The sequence below is a fragment of the Tupaia chinensis genome, unplaced genomic scaffold, assembly GCF_000334495.1.
Source record: "Tupaia chinensis unplaced genomic scaffold, TupChi_1.0 Scaffold000423_1, whole genome shotgun sequence".
In the NCBI taxonomy this organism is placed as follows: Eukaryota; Metazoa; Chordata; class Mammalia; order Scandentia; family Tupaiidae; genus Tupaia; species Tupaia belangeri.
This window is the reverse complement of record NW_006159928.1, coordinates 6,917,775-6,925,478: the sequence shown is the minus strand read 5'-3', so window position 1 is coordinate 6,925,478 and position 7,704 is coordinate 6,917,775. Positions and strand designations below refer to the sequence as shown.

General features: G+C 41.8%; 1 protein-coding gene and 1 long non-coding RNA gene across 4 annotated transcripts in view; both read left to right on the top strand.

Moving 5' to 3' along the window:
• Positions 1-7,704, top strand: part of TMCC3 (transmembrane and coiled-coil domain family 3) — a 389,672-nt gene that overhangs the window by 106,302 nt on the left and 275,666 nt on the right. The window lies entirely within an intron of this gene.
• The window catches only part of LOC114008967 (uncharacterized), a 31,629-nt gene continuing 29,989 nt past the window's right edge, over positions 6,065-7,704 (top strand). The window contains exon 1 of the long non-coding RNA XR_003550455.1: positions 6,065-6,135. This is a non-coding gene — a long non-coding RNA (uncharacterized LOC114008967). The remainder of the gene's footprint in view (positions 6,136-7,704) is intronic.

Below are 7,704 nucleotides of genomic sequence, written 5' to 3'. Positions count from 1 at the left end.
GCAGGTAAGTCCCGTGACCTGTTTCCCGTGAATGTTTTGACGTTGTGGGGCTTTTGTGACCAACCGGGAAGTTGGGGGAGTTCAGGGCACGTATCCCTCCTGGTGTCGGCTCCTAGCCTCTTGCCCACTGTGGTGTGCCTTTCCAGATATTCTGGGAGGTGTGCAGTCAGTGGGATCCGTGGGCATGCTGGCGGGCCAGGACAGGGCAAGCCTGAGGTGACATCTGTACTGCTCCTGATGTCTGTGATGGGGTTGGTCCACATGGCACCACAAATAGGTTTCCAGGTTCTGTCCCCCTACTCTCTTCCCAGCCAAAAGAAAAAGAGAACCAGAAGACACTTGTCTAACAGAACAGAGAGTCCAGCCATGCAGTTTCCCTTCCCTTTTCACACAGACTTAAACAAACAAACAAAAAAAGCAAGGGGTTTTTGAACGTGGCTGGTTTCAGTGTTGTCCAGGAAGCGGCCAGTCGTGTACCAGAGTCCTTTGCTTTTCTCAGTGGGTGTTGGTGATTCCCTGGTGAGGGGCCAGGTCGAGGTGTTTCCATGTCAGCTTCTCTGGAGAATGACTTTATTTCTCTGTGTTATGTCTGCTTGTTTGCCAGGCAGCCATGAGATGCCGCCATTTTCTTCTTTGTCCAATTCTAGAAACAAACCACGAGAATGCACCTATGTATTGTTTTCTCCATTGTCGATGTGGGAAGTATCTCACAGTAGCCAGGGGGTGGTACAGAGTTTGTCGTGGAGGGATTTGAGGTCTTTATTTCAAAGTGTAAATCCCTGGTAGAATGGTTATGTTTGGCAGTGAATCACATTGGATGTAACAGAAATGAAGCACTAAGTGTACATTGAGAATGTTCAGGGACCAGCAGTTAGTGTAATGGCTATGTTGCTGAATTCCCATGTAGCCAACCACGGTTCAAGTCCCGGACCCGGTGGCTTAAAACTCATGCCAGGCGCATGTGCATGCGTGCCCAAGATCCTGCGAGGAGAATGGAGGAGAAGGGATTGCCGCATGGCCATCCCCCTCCCCCCCGGGAGGTGATTTCTCGCTTTCTGTCTCTCTGTCTCTCTCTGTCTTTCTGGTGAGCACATGCATCCTATAGCAAAAACCTCTCTCTCAAAAAAAAAAAAAGGAAAAAAGAAAAGAAAAGAGAATGTTCATTTATCAGTGACGTTTTGCCGTGGGGGGGTGGGGGTCTAGGGTTATAGGATCATAGGGTCTGAGGATGCGATGGTGATAAAAACAGTACCAGAGTTTGTGTAGTATTTACCATGTGCTGTATAGTGTGCTAGTTTCGGCAACACTGCGGGGGCATTCATTCTGTTTTACAGGAACAAGAAACAGACTCGGGTTAAAGAACATGCTCGATCATGGTCGGCTAGTTAGGAGAGCTGGGCTTTAGACTCAGCTCGAGTCCACAATTCTCACCCTTGAACCTCCAAGCAAACCACCTCCAAAATCATAACTGAACCTGGGTATTCTTAGCTCTAAATTTTGAAATACTTGAAGAAATTGCTTTTGATAAATAAAATTGAAGAAAAATAGAATTGATTCTTCCTCTCCATTATGTCTTTACCTTTAGACCGCATATGATTTATAGAATGAATGCAACTAGCAGAATGGCCCTCTGAACCAGGCCCCGTTTCCTGTGTGTCGGGGATATATACCTTTTTAGGAAGAACTTTATTGAGATATAATTTACAGATCATTAAATCCATCTAGTGTAAATGCAGTGATTTTTCATGGAGGTGTGTAGCCATCTCCCAAATCCATATTTAGAACATTTCCATCCCTGTAGAAAGTTGCTTCGCGCCCACTTGTAGTCAGTCTCTGCTACCACCCCAGCCCTCGGCAACTGCTAGTCTGCTTTCTTTCTCTGCAGAGTTGCCTTTTCAGGAAGTTTTGTGTAAATGGAATCATTCCATATATAGTCTTTTGCCTATGAATTTTTTTCATTTTGCATACTGTTTTTGGTATTTGTCATGGTTGTAATATACATCAGTAGTTCAGTCTTTTTTATTGCTGAATAACAATTTTTTTTAAAAAATTGGGGCCAGCAGGTAGCATAGTGGTTAAGGGGTTGGACTCCTTTGTGGATGACTGTGGTTTCAGTCCTGGACCTGGAGGCTTGAAACTCATGTTGGGTGAACATGCTTGCTCAAAATCCCAAGAGAAAGGAGAATGGAGGAGAAGGGATTGTGGTGTGGCCATCCTCCCTGAAGCATGACTTCTCACTTTCTGTCTCTGTCTCTGTCGAGCACATATACACTGTAACTAAAATCTCTTAAAAAATAAATTCATTAAAAAAAATTATTGTGCTTGCTGAAGAGAAACAGAGAGGGAGAGGGAAAGTGAGAAAGTACACCCAAGGGAGATGACTACACCACAATCCCTTCTCCTCCATTCCCTTCTCGGGCATTTTGGGCATACATGCACGTGTGCTGATGTGTTTTTCAAGCTCCTGGGTCCAGGACTTGAACCACACAGTTAGCCATGTGGGATACGGCCTCCTAAACCACCACGCCACCTGACTGGCTCTGAATTATATTATACTTATACACCAGTTTTGTTCATTTGTTCTCCAGCTGATCGACATTTGGATTGTTTCTACTTTTTGGCTGTTTTGAATAATGCTGCTATGATCATTTGTGTGCATTTGTGTGTAAGTCTTTGTGTGAACAAATGTTTTCATTTTCTTGGGTAGATACCTAGAATTGAATTACTAGAACATATGGTGGGTGTATGTTTAACCTTTTAAGAAACTGTTACACTCTTTTCCACAGTGGCTGTGCCATTTTTCCTTCCCACTGCTATGTGGGAATTCTCGTTGCTCTACATTTTCACTGAAGTTGATATTGTCTTTTTTTCAATTATTATTATTATCAGCGTGCTATCTATGACTTTTCTTTTTTCTTGTTTTTCATTTTTATTTTTATTTTTTTTTTAGAGAGAGATTTTGCTATAGGGCACATGTGCTTACCAGACAGACAAGAGAGCTATAGAGAGACAGAAAGCAAGAAGTGACCCCGGGGTGGGAGGTGGGGGTGAATGGCCATGCTGCAGTCTTTTCTCCTCCATTCTTCTCTCATGACCTTGGGGATGTACACACACATGAGAGTTTTAAGTCACTGGGTTTGGGACTCGAACTGTGGTCAAATATGAGAGTCCCATGACACTGTCTCCTGGTCCCACATTGTGACTCTTCTGAAAAACCTAATATTTTTTTCTCTCCTTTATTATTTATGCTTTTTGGTGGTAAGTTTCTGAAGTACTAAAATGATTAGCTGATTTTTTATTGTGGGTCAGTTGGTTGCTACAATATGATGGTGAGCTAGCTGTAACTGAATAATTTATGCACCTTTGTTATAACAAGCCACACAACTCTCTTATTTTTTAAGAATTATTTTATTTAACTTTAGCTATTATTATTGTTTGTTTTAATTTGACCAGAGAAAGACAGAGAGAGAGAGAGAGAGAGAGAGAAACAGAAACAGAGAAATTGAGAAAGAAAGCTGCCAGGTCCAAGACTCAAACCGTGGAGGAGCCACATGGGAGTCCAGCATCCTTAACCACCATGCCACCTGCCAGCCCCAACCACACAACTCTTAAGGTTCAGTGTATTGATAGCTTTCTTTATTGATCTTTTATTTGCTCCCAGAAAACATAGCATAGTGTTATACATATAATATTCAAAAACCAAAACAAAACTTGTTGACTTAATCTAGAAAGGAAAGTTTATTTTTCTTAAAGTCTGAAACTGTATTTGATTTGGCTTTGAGTTCAAATCTTAGCTTCACTTACTGTGTAGTTTTTCTTAAGCTACTTGACTTTCTTGAACCTCAGTTTCCACATATATAAGAAAGTGATAATGATGTTTATCTTGAAGAGTTGTTGGATATAAAATGCTATGAATGCAGGGGTTCCCCAGATAGTAGTTATGATTTATATCAATTAATTGATCTGTCATCTGTTTCCCATCTGGGTAAATGAGAAGAATGCTTATCTTTTGCCACCTTCATTTTTGCATCCTGCTTTCTTTGGTCAAATATTCCATTTTCTAGAACCTCAGGAGAACCTTCCTTGCTTTCTGATGATCTCTCTGTGAAATTTGTGCTGAAGGAACTTTGAGTGTTAGGCTATTTGCTTTACCTAATACAATAGCCACAGCTGTGTGTGTGTGTGTGTGTGTGTGTGTGTTTTATTAAAATGAACTAAAATTAAAAATTTTAGTTCCTTGGCTGTACAAGTCATGTTTTGAGTGCTGAATAGCTACATGTGGCTAGTGGCTATTCTGTTGGACAGTGCTGGTTTAGACCATGTCATTCTCGCAGAGGGCTCTGCTGGGCAGTGGTAGAATGAAATGATGGGGCCACTTTATGTAACTTTGTATTTTACTACAGAAGCACTGAGAGGCTTTTATTTTTTAAAATTATTTATTTATTTAATTTTATTTTCTATTATTATTTATTTTATCATTTGAACAGAGAGAGAGAGAAAGGGAAAGTGAGAAAGCAAGCCACCAGGTCCAGGACTTGAACCATGGTCGGCAATGTGGGAGTCTGGCATCTTACACCATGCTGTGGTTATAACAAGCCACCTGCCGGCCCCAGTGAGAGGCTTTTTAATACACTCAGCTGAGTAGCCCCTCCAAACACCTCTCTTACCCCATTGGCAGAGAATTAGGCTGAAGATACTTGAGTGTTTTTGAATCTTGGAAAACCAATAGTTGCATAACCCAGATAGCTTTATTCTTTGCTATTGTTGTTACTTCAGAAATTTCAGCTCCTTCTCTGGTGCTTCTCTGTGCCTTTGCAGTGTTTTTGGTCTCTAGGGAGGTCAGTAAGAGGCCCTTTGGGACAGTTATGATCCAGTGGCCTGATGAGGAAGCAGGACACAGAATAGTTACATCCCTAATTTTCCGTGAGGTTTGAGTGCTAGGACAAAGGCAAAACGACTAGAAATAGATATTGAAAATTGGGGGAAATTTTCTAGAACTGCCATAATGTTCTGGAGATTGGAGTCTTTGGAGATAGTTGAACAAGGACCCCCGCACACACATACACACTCTGCTAAACATTCCTCTCTGCTCACAACCCCATCTATCCAACGCCAGTGGATTTTTCACTGTTGACCTTGGACACATTCTCATTAGATTTCAGTGCATCATTGTTCTCCTTGACTTAAAAAAGACAGGAGGAGAATGACATTCCTTTTGTTGACAGGATTGCCTTTTCACCTGTCTTGCTTTTTCTTATCCTCCTAGTCTTCTGAAATCCTGCTTCCTGTGAGCCTCTGTGTGTGTGTATGTGTGTGTGTGTGTATGTATTTATATTTAACCAGAGAGGGACAGAGCAAGAGAGAGAGAGAAAGTGTGAAAGCAAGCCACCAGGTCCAGGACTTGAACCGTGGTTGGCCATGTGGGAGTCTAGCGCCTTTAACCACCACACTGCTGTCGGCCCCCCAAGGATAGTTTCTATTTGACTTGATTCAAGATCTGCTTCTTCATGAAAACTTATGTTGATTAGGAACCATGGGTATGTGTAGGGTCTATGTCTTTGCCACTTGCTTTTAAATTAAGTGCTGACTTTGCTGGGCCAGGTGAATGAGCCCTTCCTAAGGTAGGAAGAAGTGATTAATTTAGAGTATTTCCTAAACCTAGATTCTGGTAGGTAGATGTTCTTAGAAAAGGGAGGCTGTGGTTAAGGAAGTTTTGAACCGATGGGCTAAGCATACCTAAATAGCCTTTTTTGCCTAGAAGAGGCTCAGGGCCCTCGCTATGCTAAGGCACTGTGGCTTCAAGAGGGGAGTATAGGCTGTATTTTCCAAACTTGCTTGACACTGCACGCTGGTCTGGCCAACCATCTTGGGGACCAGTGGTCTTCAGGACACGCATTTAGGAATTGTCAGACTGAAGGACGGTGGTCTGAGAAAGAGGAAAACACCCACAGTGTAAGGGTGCGGATGGAGCAATTTTGTAAATACTTCTGCTTTCTGTTTCTCAGTTTTTGTTTCCCAATGACTATTTTTAACCCAAGCAGTAGTCATTTGAAACTTCCTTCAGCTCCTGGGCTCTTATCAGATTAAAGTGCCGAACCTTCCGGCATGAGGAACATCATCTGGCCTGAAGAGAAGGTAAAAATTAATGATTTTTGTTTAAAGGAAGCGTGTTAGTGAGGCTACTAACTCAGTTCTTTTTTACATTCATTTAGGAAATGCTAAATAGATATTTCTACTTCAAGGGAAAATAATATTCTACAAAATAAACAATTAATTTTTTAACTTGTTAAATATTAAAACTTCTACAAAATAAGGCAATTTTTGTATGTTGGGACTCCATTAATGGCTTTTAAAAGACAAATTTTGTTATCAAAGGACCAGATTATAGGCATGTCTTTTTTTAGCTGATAGTTTTCTAGGCAGTTTAATGAAGTGAACTTCTCTTTCACTTGGTAGAATGGTGTTAGCCAGGACAGTGCTGGATATTAGCAACAATAGTAACACTAGCTGACATTTCTTAGGTGGTTACTATGTGCTGGACACTATTATAAACAGTATACGTGTTAACTCATTTAATCCTTTCAAAACTGCAATGAGGTAGCTAGTTTTAATCTCACTTAATAAACGAGAACACACAGGCATTCTGTGATACTGACAGCTAGAATCATTTACTTGGTGTTCCCAACAATGACTTAACAAAGCAGATTTGGGCGTCCTTAATTTTGAGATAGTACTTTCAGGGCCTCGTACATAGTGTGGAATGTTTAACTAATTTTGCATTTAGTTTATTCTGAAGTTATGTATCAGAGGTTTTGAAATTGCTTCTTTGGAATTTTTAGATGCAATCAGTTCTACAGGAAGGGAGTTCCCGTGTGTCTGTATTCCGCAGGCTAGTTTTCGTGGCTGGTGCTAGGTAGGACCCTGAACTCATAGAGATGTCCTCACATGGAGAAGAGTCAATCTGCCAAACATTTGTCATTTCTTAAACGGTGGTAAGGAAAGTGGTTCCTTTTTTTCTTTTAAAATTTATTTTATACATTTAATCACTATATATCACTCCAGCTTGTAAAGGGAATTTACCCAACACTTCACACCGGGCTTCTTTTATCTAATTTTTAAAAGCCAAAGAGAAAAAGTTTATAATCTGTAGTGGGATTGGAAACTGGAAAGAAGCCATACTTCCCAGCTAATTTACCCCCCCATAGGGTGTATGCCCTTGCTGGAGAGGGAAAGTAAGAACCTGTCCTCCTTACCCCCTTTGCCTCCCTCGGTGGGGTGATGGCCATGCCGCAGTCCCCTCTCCTTCATTCTCCTCTCAGGATTTGGGCATGCACACACATGCACCTGGAGTGATTTTTCAAGCCACCAAATCCGGGTCTTGAACTGTAGTCGCCCATGTGGTAGTCTAGTGCCTTAAGCACCACCCACTGGCCCCTTTCTCAGCTGATTTTTGAATTGTTCCCCAGCCTGGGCGTGAGTTCACCCCAACACTCAGCTGCAGGTTGTAGCAGAACCTGAGTGCAGACCTCTCAGGCTTCTCCTTGCTGGGGAGAGAGCATTAGCAAGGAGGATGGTGGCTGTGAAAGAAGTACCACAGACCTCTTGAATCATCTCCTTAAATGCCCTCTTCCTGGCAGGGTCAGACATGCTTTTTGTAATGCAAATGAAGAGAGGAAGCCCAGGTGCAGGGAGAGTTTTCTCCTG